The sequence below is a fragment of the Perna viridis genome, chromosome 15 (genome assembly GCF_037379345.1).
Source record: "Perna viridis isolate PV_CMFRI_1.1 ecotype Kerala chromosome 15, ASM3737934v1, whole genome shotgun sequence".
In the NCBI taxonomy this organism is placed as follows: domain Eukaryota; kingdom Metazoa; phylum Mollusca; class Bivalvia; order Mytilida; family Mytilidae; genus Perna; species Perna viridis.
Window position 1 is genome coordinate 18,697,570 of NC_142459.1, and position 16,885 is coordinate 18,714,454.

Below are 16,885 nucleotides of genomic sequence, written 5' to 3' on the forward strand. Positions count from 1 at the left end.
AATTAAAGTATCAGATGCTTCAAACAATCATGTGAAATGTAGAATAATATTAATAATCAATTAATCACAGATAAAACAGATATTACGATGTTATAATGACGTAATGGAAGTGTTCTGATTTGTTATTGTTATTGTTCTTAATGTTTAGTTAAGAATATGAACTGTGCATCTACATGACTTTTCTAAAATTTATCTTACTTGATGCATTAGAGATTGGAGTTGAAATTTATTTGTGAATCAATATAAACAACTGTTATTAAACGTAAATGAACATTACGCTTTAATTAAAATGATATATTTCAGTTTTATTGATTCTTCTCATGGAGAGACATTCATAATATTTTCACGAATGAACAATATATACATATATTGAAAACAAATATATACATGTATTCGGATTGTTTATAGGGGGTTCGGTAAGAATAGAAAAAAAAAACTTCTTAGCCCATAGATTTTTTATTGATTTTGGTTTGGGTCATTATTAAGTATTTAAAAAACATTGACGAATTTTTCCTATAGCGGTGCATATTTAGCTCTAAATCCTTTATAAAAAAACACTGAAAATGGGAGTTTTGCTTTTTTGGAAAATGAGAAAAGGGGGATGGGTTACATTACCGTCATGGTATCAACATATAAATTGATTCCTATACATTAATTTGTAATTATAAAGTATTGCTTTAAATATGTTTGTATTTGATCAATCAAATATGAAAACTATTCACCAATTTAAAAAAAAATAATGGTTTCTTTAAGTTTTTTTGGGGGTTGTTCGCTAACAATAGAAAGAAATAACTTTTTACCCCACTGATTTGTTATTGATTTTGGTTTAGGTAATGATTAAGTATTTAAAAAACATTGACGATTTTGTTCCTGTATTGGTGCATTTGTAGCTTTACATCCTTAATAAAACACTTAAATTTGAGTTTTTTTGACAATGAGAAAAGGGGGATGGGTTACATTACTGTCATGGTATCAACATATAAATTGATTCCTATACATTAATTTGTAATGAAAAAGTATTGCTTTAATCATGTTTGTAATAAGACTATTATATCATTAATATACAATTCACAAAAATTGATAGAAAATTGCAAACAAATAATGTCTTTTTTTCCTGCACTTTGGCTAACATCACTAAAGTCGGTTGCCATGGGAACCGTCATGATTTCCTTTTACAAATGCTGTCTTTTAAATTATTACATGTTGGATATAATCAATGTCTAAAATAATCATCAATTCTGAGACTATGCATGGCTGTCCCCTATATAAAATGTAAGGTCCTTATAGAGAAGATAACTTAAGTACATTTCGCAGTTAAAAGAAGTTGAGTCATGGTGAAAAAATACACAAAGTTTTTCCATGAAAACTTGTTTAAAATGTCATCCTAATTTTACATGTAGCAATAACATTCAATTTTGTTCAAGTGTCAGTAATTCTTGGTATAAATTATTAAATTTATTGCAAATGTAATGCTTCTATTATTAAACAGTACATTGACTAAGGAACTTGTTACATAATCAGATACATGTTCAATAAAATCATCTAAATCTAATATAGTTATCAAACATTGTGAAGAGGTGGAATTATAATTTGGATCATTTGGTTTTAACAATTTATCGTGTACTCGCCCTGTTTACTGTAATACAAGTAAGTTATATTTTACTTACTTCTTCCTTCTGTAATTGACCAATATGAAAATAAAAATATAAATAATCAGATGTTTAAAAAAAATCGTATGACATGTATATAATAATCAATTAATGACAGATAAAACAGATATTACAATTTTATAATGACGTAATGGAAGTGTTCTGATTTGTTATTGTTATTGTTCTTAATTATTAGTGAAGAAAATGAACTGTGCATCTACATGACGTTTTAAACATTTATTATACTTTATGCGTTAGAGAATGGACAGAAATTGGAGAGGAACTTTATTTGTGAATCAATATACACAACTTATAATAATAATTGGTAATAATCAATGTCTAAAAAATCATACATTCTGAGACTATGTATGTTTGACCCCCCATGTAAAATGTTAGGTCCTTACAGGGAATTGAACTTAAGTGTTATTCGCTGTTAAAACAAGGTGCGTCATGGTGAAAAAAATGCATAAATTGATTCCTCGAAAACTTGCGTCATGGTAAAATATATCCAAAAAATCTTTCCATGAAAACTTATTCAAAATGTCATCCTAATTGTAAGCAATGACATACCATTTTGTTTAAAGTGTCAGTAATATTTGGTATAAATTATTAAATTTAATGCAAATGTATTGCTTCTATTCTGAACCAGTACACTGAGTAAGGAACTTGTCACATAAACAAACACATGTCCAATAAAGTCGTCTGAATCTAATATAGTTATCATACACTGTGAAGAGGTGGAATTATAATTCAAATAATTTGGTGTTCAGTAAATGTAGATTTTTTATCGTATACGCGCCCTGTTTACTCTAATACAAGTTAGTTATATTTGACTTACTAATCTGTACTGTAATTGACCAATATGAAAATAAAAATATAAAGAATCAGATGTTTAAAAAAAACATATGAGATATATATAATAATCAATTAACCACAGATAAAACAGATATTACAATCTTATAATGACGTAATGAAAGTGTTATGTTTTGTTATTGTTCTTAATTATTAGTGAAGAATATAAACTGTGCATCTACATGACGTTGCAGAAAATTCACATACTTTATGCGTTAGAGAATGCACAGAGATTAGAGTTGAATTGTATATGTGAATCAGTAAAGACAACTCTAGAGCATGTGTTATTAAATGTAAATGAACATTACACTCTAATTAAAATGATATATTTCAGTTTTATCGATTCAAAACAGAAATTCTCCTCTTAGGGAGACATTCATAATATCTTCACGAATGAACAATATATATATTGAAAACAAATATATACATGTATTCGAAATATACTGCTGATGGCCTGTGCACAGATATTAATGTTTCATTTTAAAAGGGTATACACCCCGTAAGTAGCCATTTTGGTTATGTCGACTAAACAGTATGTACGGAGACAGATACTTTTATCAGCAGTCAAAGATCAGCTGTATTAGAGGAGAATCGATAGCATCAAATCATTTCTAGCCACGTCTGGTTTTGCCACAGTAAATGAGAAATTTATTTCTCGTTGAGACTCATCCAAATCAATTTAAAAAAAAGATGTGCTTCACAATCCTTGCAATGCATGGCTAATGTGTGTGAAGCCATTTGTCCAGGGAAGTGTGGGATTTTAGAACAGTTCAAATCTATCATTTCAATGGTGTTACCTATCATAACTATTGACAAAGCAGGTCTTGTTTTGAAAGATACCAACGATGAAGCAGAGAAATGGACTCTGGCTATTCAAAACATGTCAATCTAATCAAATATTTACACATAACTGCAAGTGCAAGAAAGTTGACTCTTGAGAAGCAGTAAATGAAATATATTCAGCATTTCGTTTGACGTATATGCTAGTGGTTTACAAGTAATTATTTCTTATGTGACACTATGTTGTAGAATGGAAAATTACTCAAGATACGTACATGACAAAAATCGTACTTTGGTGTAGAGATTTTTTGAAAAAAAATAATGTCAAGGTCTCTTCTTAACTTTTGACTTTGACCGTCCACCTTGAACTTTGTGATTCATTCCAAAAATGATCTAGGAACCTTAATCCTAATTGGCATATATACCATTTTAATTCAATAGCTACTTATAAACTTACAATTAAGTGAAATGGAATTATCAACAATAGAAACCTTGACTATGACCTTGACCTTTGAACTTCAAATTTCTTTTGTTCTATTTTAATCTCTAAATTGATAGTTTTTTCTCTTGACATTTTTATAAAAAACAATCAAATCAATCTTGATCAATCAAATGAGAAAACTATTAACAAAAGTAATCCTTATTCTTCACCAATTTTTCCAAAAAAAAAATAATGGTCTCTTTTGGTTTTTTTCTTTTGGGGGTTCGGTCAGAATAGGAAAAAATAACTTTTTATTCAACTGATTTTTAATTAATTTTAGTTTGGGTAATGATTAAGTGTTTTAAAAAAATATTGACGATTTTTTTCCTAGGTTGGTCCATTTTTAGCTTTTAATCCTGAATAAATAAAAAAAAAACACTAAAAATGGGAGTTTTTTTTAATGAGAAAAAGGGGATGGGTTACATTACCGTTATGGTATCAACATATAAATGTATTCCTTTACATTTATTTGTAATGATAATGATGAAGTTTTGCTTTAATCATGTTTGTAATGAAACTATAATATCATTAATGTATAATATATAACAAATGTTAGAAAATTGCAAAAAATAGTGTCTGTATTTACTGTATTTTGGCCCAAATTCACTAAAGTCGGTTGCCATGGGAACCGTCATGATTTCTTTTTACAAATGAAGTCTTCTAAGTTATTACATGGTGGTTATAATCAATGTCTAAAAGAATCATCAATTCTGAGACTATGCATGTCTGAACCCTTATGTAAAATGTAAGGTCCTTACAGAGAACTGAACTTTAGTGTTAATCACTGTTAAAATAAGGTGAGTCACGGTGAAAAAATGCACAAAATCTTTTCATGAAAACCTACTTAAAATGTCATCCTAATTGTTCATGTAGCAATGACATTGAATTTTGTTTAAAGTGTCAGTAATTCTTGGTGTAAATTATTAATTTTATTGGGAACGTATTGCTTCTTTCCGAAAAAGTACGCTGACTAGGGAACTTGTCACATAATCAAACACATATTCCGTCTTGAATAAAGTCATCTAAATCGAATATAGTTATCAGGTATTGTGTAGAGGTGGAATTATAATTTAAATCATTTGGTGTTCAGTAAATGTGGACTTTTTATATAGTACTCGCCTTGTTTACTCGAATACAAGTCCTGTGATTTACCAATAGAAAATAAAAATAAAAAGAATCAAATGTTTCAAAAAAATCATGTGAAATGTATAATAATAATAATCAATTAATCACAGATAAAACAGATATTAAAAATTATAATGACGTAATGGAAAGGTTGTGATTTATTTATTTATTTTATTTTGGTTTTAATTTTTAGGTACGGCTATTAACTGCGCATCTGCATTACGTTTCAAAAATAATTTAGAGTTTAAATTATAATGACGTAATGGAAATGTTGTGATATTTTTTTTTTTTTTGGTTTTAATTTTTAGGTAAGGGTATGAACTGTGCATCTACATGACGTTTCAAAAATAATTTAGAGTTGAATTTCATATGTGAATTAATATATACAATTCTAGAGTATTTGTTATTAAATGTAAATTACGTCATAATTAAAACTGATATATTTCAGTTATTTGTTTCAGACATAAATTCTCTTCATAGAGAGACATTCATAATATTTTCACGAATGAACAATATATATATATTGAAATGGAAAGAAATATATTAATATATTCGATATATACTGCTGATTCGTGAAAATATCAATTGTCTTCAATATAACGATCGAATATGGTTAACTTATATTGCAGGATCTTCGTGTGAGGAAGACATTGAGCTACTTTATAAAGATAATAGATAAAAACATAAATGGAAATAAGTTTAGGTCGTATGATGCAGACTTGCAGCGACGATTGAAACAAATCGTTTTTAGACAAGTTATTATGTGGTTCTCTATAAAGCAACTCGGAAGTTGTATTTTTTTCTCTATGTAAACAAACTATAAGAAATGTATGACACATTATGGAATTTTCAGTTGGGATGGACATTAGAGATGAAATATACATGTAAATAAAATGTTAAAAGACACGATGTGATAACCATGATTAATGTTATAACGAAATATTCATGCGTAAATGATTATGTAAATTCGTACTATTGCTTTCGATATACGTTTCATGCAAATGAATATAAATAGAAGGATCATTGTTTTATCACTAGGGAGTATGTTAAATATGAGACAATTAATGTGGGTTAAGTTAATGTTAGTTTCTTTTTTGTTGTTGTTTTTGTTTTTGTTTATGAACATATTAATGTAATTTATATTTAGTTTCGATTTCATATGTCATATTTCATATAAGGTTAAATAAAGGTTTAGATACGAAGTAGAAATAGTTTTTAAATTGTATGTAGATGGCATGAAAGTAATCGATTCATCTAAAAATATAAACAAAAACTTACTAGAATTGTAAAAATTTCAGGAATTATAATTTCTTACTTTAATTCAGTTTCGCTTACTTTTTTCGGTTTTTGACTAAGAGATCTTCATATTGTTAACAGATCGTGCGAGAATCATGGAACACAAGTATATAATAATAAGAAAATTGCAATGTATTATTTCTAAAACAAAGTGAAATGTAATGGTGTTACATTTTTACAAATTAGAACGTTAAGATAAAGTTCATTTGCAATGAATAGCAAAGTATTCTACAGTTCTATTGTTTAATACCCAAATAAAATTCAAATCCAAATGATATACCTTTCCCTTATATAAAAAAAAGTCAGGCATACATTACGATAGATCCCTAAAATATCACATAAGTGGCAGAGGTAAAGGTATTTATCTGTATTTATAACACAAAAGAAATACTAATCAATATATTACCAGTACAAACATATAATTGTCATTTATCATCCTTGTTATTTTTTATCGTTTCATGTATGTATCATTTGGTCATCATCATTCTTGTACATTAGTAATGCGTTGTATTTTTTTTTTTTTTTTTTCATTTTTATAAACTATACTAAACTTCGTACAACCAGAAAAAACTGCGTAAACTGTTCGTCCGGTTATATGTATATATAAAGCTTTCTAATATGTCGACAATTATTATTATTATTATTATTTTTTAATGTTCATGTTGTTTATGAAACATTCAATAAATGATGTAGGTCTCAGAACTATTAAATTTGATGATAACAATCAGTTGTGGAATGAATTATTTAAAATTACAATCGTTTTCCATATACTTTAAATGTATTTTTTTTCAATATTCTTATCACATGCAATGCAACATATTGACACTTGTAGCGTTCGTGTGGACAGTATTACAAAGTTGTAACTTGAAACAAAAAATGACAAGAAAAAAGGTGTAACTGTAAAAAAAAATAATAATGAGCGGATAATTTTCTGCGTACATCACTTCTTAGCGTAATTACACAGTTACACAGTCACGACTGGATAAAGAAATTTTGCAATCTAGGTTCATGTTTATTATGTATATTTTCATGTAAGAATCATTCGCTGGATGTGGTCTCCATAAAGCAACTCGGAAATTGCATTTGTTTCTCTATGTAAACAAACTCTAAGAAATGTTAGACAAATTATTGAATTTTCAGTTGGGATGGACATTATGAGATGAAATGTGCTTGTAAATAAAATGTTTAAAGACACAATCTGATAACCATGATTAATGTTATAACAAAATATTCATCCGTAAATAATCATGTAAATTCGTACTACTGCTTTCGATATACGTTTCATGCAAATGAATCTAATTAGAATGATCATTGTTTTATCACTGGGAGTATGTTAAATATGACAGAATTAATGTGGGTTAAGTTAATGTTCGTTTTTTTTTTGTTGTTTTTGTTTTTGTTTATGAACATATTAATGTCATTTATATTTAGTTTCGATTTCAAAGGTCATATTTCATCTAAGGTTAGATGAAGGATTAGATACGAAGCAGAAATAGTTTATTAAATTATATGTAGATCGTATGGAAGTAATCCATGCAAAAGCAAGAATGAAAAACATAACAAAATATTTAATGGTACAAAACAACATATACGTCGTTTTGATCCTTATCATTTCTGACAATGCGTCTTTCGTTGTTTAAATGTTACAAAGTAGGTCCAAGACGTAAAATATAATGTTATAAGCTATTAAGATTGAAGTGCATATTATAAAGCCTTTTTACACATCTTGAAATTAGGAAACAATCTTTTTATCGAATTGAAAAAAGTCACCTGTCAATTATTTGCAAGTTTTTTTTGTAAAGAAGGGCAACTTACTGTATAAACGACAAAATGACTGACACAATGACAGCTATTTATAAATGTATTTTTTTCTAGAGCTTGAGTAAATCAATTTATGAAAGAAAAGTATTCTTGTCAGAATTTTACTCTCCCTAAGATGATAGTATTGACCTTTGCAGCTACCAGCTTTACTTAAATGTAGTATTGCCAAATGCATCTCAAATTTAGGATTAGCAATGTGGACAGTCTAGAACGATAATAGCAACCCCATTCTCAAAATCTAAAATAAGCTATTGCTTTCTCCCGATTTTACACACAGATGTCACCCCTGTATTTTAATATGAGAACATGAAATGGTAGTTTAAAGTAATTTCATAAGAACAAAATTAAAATGAAAGAGTTCAGGAATTGAGTATTTATATCAAATAACATATCAAAAACATCGATTGGTCGTTATCCTTTCGATCAGTTCGTCAACATTTCGAGTGAATGTTACAAAGGAGTTAAAGGAGTTAAAATACATAAAATATAACGTTATTTGATATAATTTATTTAAGGTCACTTGTCAAACACTTACCAGTTATATGTCGTTACTTTTTTAGTAAAATAGAGCAATATACTGTTTGGATGACACAGTGATTGAGAAATGCCAACATATTGTTTTGATATAGAAATCAAGATAATGAGAGTAACCTATGTTTTATGAAACCTCGATAGCTCGAACTCCAAGGAACTATTGAAATTTGTTTTAGTTACCGGGAGTTCGAGAAATTAAAGTTCGTATATTTTCTTCGTGAAAATGTTTGACTTTTACGTTGGAAATTGCTTACTTTCTTGAGAGTTTTGTAAGTTATCGGACATGTTTAATTCGCTTCCAAAAGGTCATTTTGATTTGTGGACATTAAAAATGCATTGTTTCTTTTCAAAAACATTGTAACTCGTTGGTCAATATTTTTTCTTTTAATTTGCTTTTTATCTATTTTGCTGTGAAGCTTTCTTTATGCCGATTTCGAAACATTTAACTTTGGAACGAATGAAAGTTTTAAGTAGGCCAATGAGTGTCAATGCCAAATCATTTTTTCAAGGACCCCGATGTAGCAAAACTATTGTCTACTATACATGACAAATGTGTTGTCCTCTCAACAGGCAAAGCCCAAAACAGCATATTTTTTTTTTCTACAAAACGTATTACATCCAATGTATATTGTCAGAGGTAGACGCAGAAAATAATAGCAGTGATAAGACATATACTGCCACTATTCTCTCCAAGGAAGAGTCAGTGGAAAACAATAAATATGTGCTATCCTCTTTTGGTCTCTCTACCAAAGACGATGATTGTGATTCACCGTTTATGTACTGGATTCCTGAACTCCACAAAAATCTATACAAAACAACGTTACATTACTGGATCGGCAAAAATGTACCACTAAACCTCTTTCAAAACTTTTAACTTCCATGTTTAAAAGGGTCGCCAGTCCTACCACTACACTTGTTACTCCCGTAGTAGTATTAATTTGATATTGATCCTGAATTAATCGAAAGATCTTCTGGAGACCCTCAATGCAAGATTATTATGAGAATATAATAGAATAAAACTATGATTTTTCAAGACTGTATATTTCTATTCCCCATACTCGGTCAAAGTAGAAATCTCGACTTATAAACATTATAATCGTTGTTTCTCAAAAAAAGATGGTACATCTAGATTCAAATGTATAGTTCATGGTACAGATTCCTCATATCTTGTAAACAAATAATTCCAAGTCATCTTTCAAATATACAGTAGAAGATGTTTTCAAATGCTGGAAATTTTAATCGACAACATATTATTCAGTTTTGTGGACGTGTTTTTCAACAAACGGTCGGCATTCTAATTGGAACAAACTATACTCCTTTACTTGCTGACATATTCCTTCACGTGTATGTGGCTGACTTTATAGCTGATCTGATCCGAAAGAAAGAATATCGTTTAGCTATATCCTTTAAACTTAGTTTCAGCCATAAAGATGACATATTATTTTAAACAATTCTAGTTTCGAGGATTAGATACATCGCATCTACCCGGAAAAACTTGAGATACACGATTCAGCAGACACTGTGAAGTCAGTCTCACACCATGACCTAAACGTAAAGACCAATGGCAAAGAAAAACTCTTGATTAAACGTGACGACAAACCTGATGACTTTTCTTTCAGAATTGTCCATTTTCCTTTCATCTGTGGCAACTTCCCAACAGCAACTGCGTATAGAGTTTTCCAATCACAAGTAATTCGTTATGCTGTAACTACACAAACGTGTTTGTATTGCGCTAGACTTCTTGCAATTAAGTAAGCTTCTGGAACAGGCATATGTTGGTCCAAGGTTGAAGTCATCGATACAGAAGTCATATGGTCGTCATCATGAACTCCTGGATCGTCATGGTGTTTCCATCTGCACCATGAAAGCTGATTTAGCAATTTGTCAAAGTTTTCCTGTACTCTTTCGCATTACCCGGACTTGATTTTTTAATGAGCAGCTCGTCGGGTGTTTCTAGAAAAGTAAAGGACGCTTACCCTACCGATGCACGTATTCCATGCTCCCAGTTTTTTGGTGGAGTCCGAGTTGCTCATTAACGTTTGTTACTTTGTATGTATTGTTTAAGTTACTTGATATTCTTTGTTGTGTATGTCTGTTTTCCATGTCTAGTCCTTGTCTCTGGATTACATTCTTTTGATTTTCCATAGAATATTGGCTACTTTGACTACTCTTTTTGAAGTCGTTTGTATGCGTGAACAATATGTTTTTTAAGAACTTGAAAACAATATATTAAATTTCTAGAAATGTTTTAACGTTAATCATTCTCATTGAAAGCAAACAATAAATATACCACATCAACGTAAGAAAACCACTCGTGTGTTCGTTTCATTGATGAAATAGTTTTAAACGGTACAACAACATTCATAAGTAAATAGTGCAATTCATTGTAAAAGTTATTGATGACCATGACTTACTTAAACTACGAATGTTTGGTTGCTTGATCTTTGTTACAAAGTAAATAACTTTGATTCCGGATCACACGAAGACCATGCAACACAAGTTATACATAGGCCTATAAAATTGAAATGTATTATCCCTAAAAAATAAAATGTTAGTAAATAATTTATAAGTATAACTCATCATCATCAATATCTTAATTATCTCATATCACTTGATTATTATTATTCTCGTACATGAGTAATTTGTTGTTATTTATGTCATTTTTGTGGACGCGTTTTTCAACAAACGGTCGGCATTCTAATTGGAACAAGCTGTACTCCTTTACTTGCTGACATATTCCTTCAGGTGTATGTGGCCGACTTTATAGCTGATCTGATCCGACTGAAAGAATATCGTTTAGCTACATCCTTTTCATTTAATTTCCGCCATAAATATGACATTATTTTAAACAATTCTAGTTTCCAGGATTTGAGTCTCCTTCCTTTCGTACAAAAACCTCTTGGACTTCATCACATTAGAACCAAACTTTATTCTATACCTCTCACTTTACTGCACTCCCTTTACAAAACAAGTCTTGACACTCCTGTTTCTGACCCTACCTCATCATAATACAAACTTGTTGCCATCATTTTGGATATTGGTTTCCACAGACTCTTTAAACCATTTCTCCCACTACCGTTTGTCAACAAAGGTATAGATGCAATTAATGTGGCTAACATCCTCCATCACAAAAACGTTACCAACAAAATTCCCCCATATTTCAAAGACAAAACCATTCCAATTATTTCATATTCCTATACTTCACCCATCGCATCCAAAATTTTCAATTATAAAAAGCTATTGCAGAACCTCGAGATTGAGGACTTCAAGGCTAAACCACCTGACTTTTCTTGCAAAACCTCTCCATTCAAATATGGTCCTTCTGCTCACGTCGTTACGGGAGATTTAACCATTATCGAAAACAAATCTCTCCGTAATGTCCCAAGTACCGTGAAGCACGCTCCATAAATTGGAATTATAACTTTAAAGTTCTTATGAATACCGTCGAGGACTATGCAAGAAAATGGATAAAACGAGAACAAGAAGGCATTGATTCTCTATCAGATTGGTTAAATGCCGTGAGATCTTTAATTTTGAAACGAATGAAAGTTTTAGGTAGGTCAACGAGTGCCAAGGCTACATTAGTTTTCAAAGACCCCGATGTAGTAAAAACATTGTCTACTATACATGACACAAATGTTGTCGTACCAGCAGACAAATCCCAAAACAACATTGTTATTGTCTGCAAAATGTTCTATATCCAATGTTTATTATCAGAGGTAGACGTAGAAAATAATAGCAGTGACAATACCTATACTGCTACCACTCTTTCCATAGGAGAGATTGTGGAAAACCATAAATCTATGCTATCCTCTTTTCGTCTCTCTGCCAGTGGCGATGATTGGGGAAGATAATTGTGATTTACCGTCTATGTACTGGATTCCTAAACTTCACAAGAATCCATACAAACAACGTTTCATAGCTGGATCTGCAAAATGTACTACCAAATCTCTTTCAAAGCTTTTAACTTCTATACTAACAACTGTCAAAGAGGTTCTGCAGTCCTACCACAACACTTGTTACTCCCGTAATGGTATTAATTCAATGTGGATGCTAAAAAATCCGAAAGATCTTTCGGAGACAATCAGTTCAAGACTATTTTCTGAATATAATAGCATTAAATCCTATGATTTTTTCAACACTGTATACTTCTATTCCCCATACTCAGTTAAAATCCCGACTTAAAAACATTATACATCGTTGTTTTTCCAAAAAAGATGGTATGCCTAGATACAAATATATAGTTTTTGGTAAAGGTTCCTCATACTTTGTAAGAAATAATTCCAAATCATCTTCCAAATATACAGAGGAAGATGTTTACAAAATGCTGGAATTTTAAATCGACAACATATTTGTCCAGTGTGGTTGACGTGTTTTTCAACAAACGGTCGGAATCCCTATCGGGACAAATTGTGCTCCTTTAGTTGCTGACCTATTCGTTTACTCTTATGAGGCTGACTTTATAGCTGATCTGATCAAAAAGAAAGTATATCGTTTGGCTAGATCCTTCAATCTCAGTTTCCGCTATATAGATGACGTATTATCTTTAAACAATCCTAATTTCGGGGATTTGATACATCGCATCTACCCGAAACAACTTGAGATAAATGATACTACATACACTGTGAAGTCAGCCTCATATCTTGACTTACACTTAGAAATCGATGGTAAAGGATAACTATTGACCAAACTTTACGACAAACGTGATTACTTTTCATTCAGAATTGTCAACTTGCCTTTCATCTGTGGCAAAATCCCGTTGGCTCCTGCGTATGGAGTGTTCATATCACAACTCATACGTTATGCCAGAGCTTGCCGAAACTACGCACACTTTTTGTTTCGCGCTAGAACCCTAACAAATTGGCTTCTGGAACAGGGTTATGTTGCTACACGATTGAAGTCATCACTACAGAAGTTTTATGGTCGTCATCATGAACTCGTGAATCGTAATGGTGTATCCATCAGCACCATGCAAACTGATTTATTCAACAGGTCATAGTTTTCCTTTCCTCGTTTGTCTACCACGGACTTGACTTTTTATGAGCAACTCGGTGTTTCTAGAAAAGCAGAGGACGCTTGCCCTACCGATGGACCAGGTCCATGCTCCCAGTTTTTAGTGGAGTCCGAGTTGCTCATTTATTTTTGTTACTTTGTATGTATGATTTTAGTTACTTTATGTTCTTTGTTGTGTATGTCTGTTTTCCATGTCTGGTCTTTGTCCCTGGATTACATTCTTTTGATTACCGCTATAACCTCGGCTCCCTTGATTACTCTTCGATACTATACTACTATAAGCCGTATAAAACCAGATAAAACTTCGGAAACTGTCTGTACAGTTTATGTATTTCAGCTTCCAAATATGTCAACAATTATTGATATTCTTTTCAAATGTTCGTGTTGGTTTATAAAACATTCAAAAATTGTAGTGTCTCTCAAAACTATTCAATTTGTCAAAAAAAAAGAACATTAATTGTGACAACGCGTAAAAAATATGTTCAAGATCACGGTGATTTTAGGGCTTATATTTTTTTAACAATTTCATTTGTTGTTGGTGTTTAGGATATTAGGTTGGCGGATAATGAAGCTTTCTTTTTTGATCATTCAGCTATACAAAATTGAAATGGTGTTTTATTACTATAAAGTCACTTGGATTTTTTTCGCAAAATGTATCTTTTCCGATTTGTGATACAATGTAAAATACATGACATTAGTCATTAAGAAATATTTCAGATGTAATCTTCCTAAAAAGGCGATAAAAGCACGACGATCCGCATTTTTGACAGGAATAAATATAAAACATCGTTAAAAGAAGAAAAAGCAAATATAGATCAATTGCCACCATGCAGGCCTAAAAAACCACAAATAAACTGAAAGAATAAGCACATTTATCGATTTTTTTTCTGTTCCACATTGTAAAAAGAAAAAACAGTTACATAAGAGATAGTTTAGACTTTATCAACAACATCGAAACTTTAAAAGCAGATAGAGATTGTCTGTTGGTATATTTCGATCTAACTAGTATGTATACTAATTTACAGTTCACAGAAATCTTAGACGCAGTTGAAGAAAGCTACAAACCTATGGTAGAATCAGATTACACTATACAATGCCTTACCCAAAGTCTATTCGAACTCTATTGAATTTCGTTTTGGAAAATAATTTCTTCGAATTTAATGAAAACATGTTACTGTCAACTAAAAGGAGCAAGTATGTTGCCCAGGAATTTGTGATATTACTGCATATAAATTAAAAAGCAAGTGGTAAACAGATTTGAAACAAAAAAAATATTGTTCTATGGAAGGTACAGAGATAACGGATCTTTTTATATACAATGGACCACAGAATGAAATTGAGTGTTTTTTCGACATTGCGAACTCAATTCATCCATTGTTAAAATTTACTTTCAACATATCAAATTCTAAGGCAATATTCTTGGACACTTGCATCTAGAAATGTGAACGTTTTGAAATAGATGGGATATTTGATATACGCAGCTACATTATATTATAACCACCAAATAATACTCATCAATTCCTCCACTAATCTTCAATGCATCATAGAGGCATTTTATCGGGACTTATAAAAGGTGAAACTATCGGACAAATTAGAAACAACAGTAACATGGAAAAATTCGTCATGATTTTAAGATATTTTTTATCAAAAAGAGGATATTCAGAAAATTTTATCAACAACAACATGGAGTCTGCTGTATAAAACAGACGTTCTGAACTCTCTAGAAAAAAAGGAAAAGGACACTAATGGCATCCCATTTGGTTTTATTACAAAATACAACTTTTGCTTAAGACAAATCGGCAAACTTATTAAACAAGCATTGGAAAGTGTTACTGTTAAGGCAAGTTATACTATCGACAACAAAATACAACTTATAATCTTGGATCATTGTCTGGAATACGATAACTTCCTGTTAAAGCAAGTATATGTCAAAACGTCAAAGAAATATCATCAACAATAACGAGTTAACTTCCAATTACGGCAAGTTGCAACTTTCAACAACAATATTCGTGTTGCATCACTTGTCTCCAAAAACACATTCCTTAACCATATAAAATAAATCCAATCTTTCATTCAGTTTGCAACCGTTTACATCGAATTTCTTATCGCATATCGACCCGTCGTTCCTTTTATTCTTTCCTTCAAAAAGTGAAAGTCAAACTCCTTATATACTGTTCAACTCCAATTTTACACCAATTATGCACCAACTAGCACCCATTTCCAATAAATCAACAACAAAACAATTGAAAACTACTTAAAACAACATCCTACATAGGTAACATGATACTGTACTTCATCACCTTTCAATAGTAAACCACTTAAAATCATCATAAAGATAAACTTCTGGATATTAGACTAAGGGTACAATGACTAAATTAAACTATGCGTATCTAGACTTGTAACTTATTATCATGAAAATATACACCTCTACACTACTCTTGAGGCTGTCTTGATAGCTGATGCGATCCGAAAGAAAGAATAGCGTTAAGGATACTTTTTGAGAATCGGAGTCCGAGTTGATCATTTACTTTTGTTACTTTGTATGTATTATTTTAATTATTTTATGTATTACCGCTAGAATACGGCTTGCCGTGAATACCCTTTATTTGAAATCGTTTTTATACGTGAAAAATGTCAATGTTTTGGTTTCATAAAAACAGTACAACAACATACAGAAGTTATCACTGCAATTTAATTTTAAAAAGTGTGTTATTGGTGACGAAAACTTAAACTACTTCATATAGTAAAATAGAGTTTTATTGATTATAACAGAACGTTAACTTTTAGACATTACTTCGATTTGTGCTTACGGCTCTTATTTGCTTACTTGATTTTTGTTACAAAGAAATCATATTGATTACAGATTACACGAAGATGATGCAACACAAGTTATACATAGACCAATAAAATTGAAATGTATCACTGTAAACGTACTTATTTTACGGTCGCTATTTGTTTTTGCGGATTCTGTGAACATGATCGTGGATATCAATTTTCGAGGTTTCCAAAAATGATAAGCGTTATATTATGTTAACAATCAATTTTGCGTGTACTGTTTTTCGCGGTTTTCTGTCCACCGCGCAAATAGCTAAAATTAGTACATAGCGAAAATTAGTACGTTGACAGTATTCCTAAAATATAAAGTGGAAGAGAATTACAATGGGGACGTAAAGATGAAGTTCATTTGCAATAAATAGAAAAATGTTATATAGCTTAATTGTAAGATGCCCAAACAACAAACAAATCAATATATTACCTACAATTACATCTATACATGTGTCATATAACACTTTTGTTATCTTTGTCTTAATTCACTTGCTTGTCATCATGTAAG

General features: G+C 30.7%; 1 long non-coding RNA gene across 5 annotated transcripts in view; it reads right to left on the bottom strand.

The window, feature by feature from the left end:
* Window positions 1-5,770: 5,770 nt before the first annotated feature.
* The window catches only part of LOC148597318 (uncharacterized), a 47,930-nt gene continuing 36,815 nt past the window's right edge, over window positions 5,771-16,885 (bottom strand). For all 5 annotated transcript variants that reach the window (XR_015918967.1, XR_015918966.1, XR_015918969.1 and 2 more), the window contains exon 6: window positions 5,771-15,690. This is a non-coding gene — a long non-coding RNA (uncharacterized LOC148597318). The remainder of the gene's footprint in view (window positions 15,691-16,885) is intronic.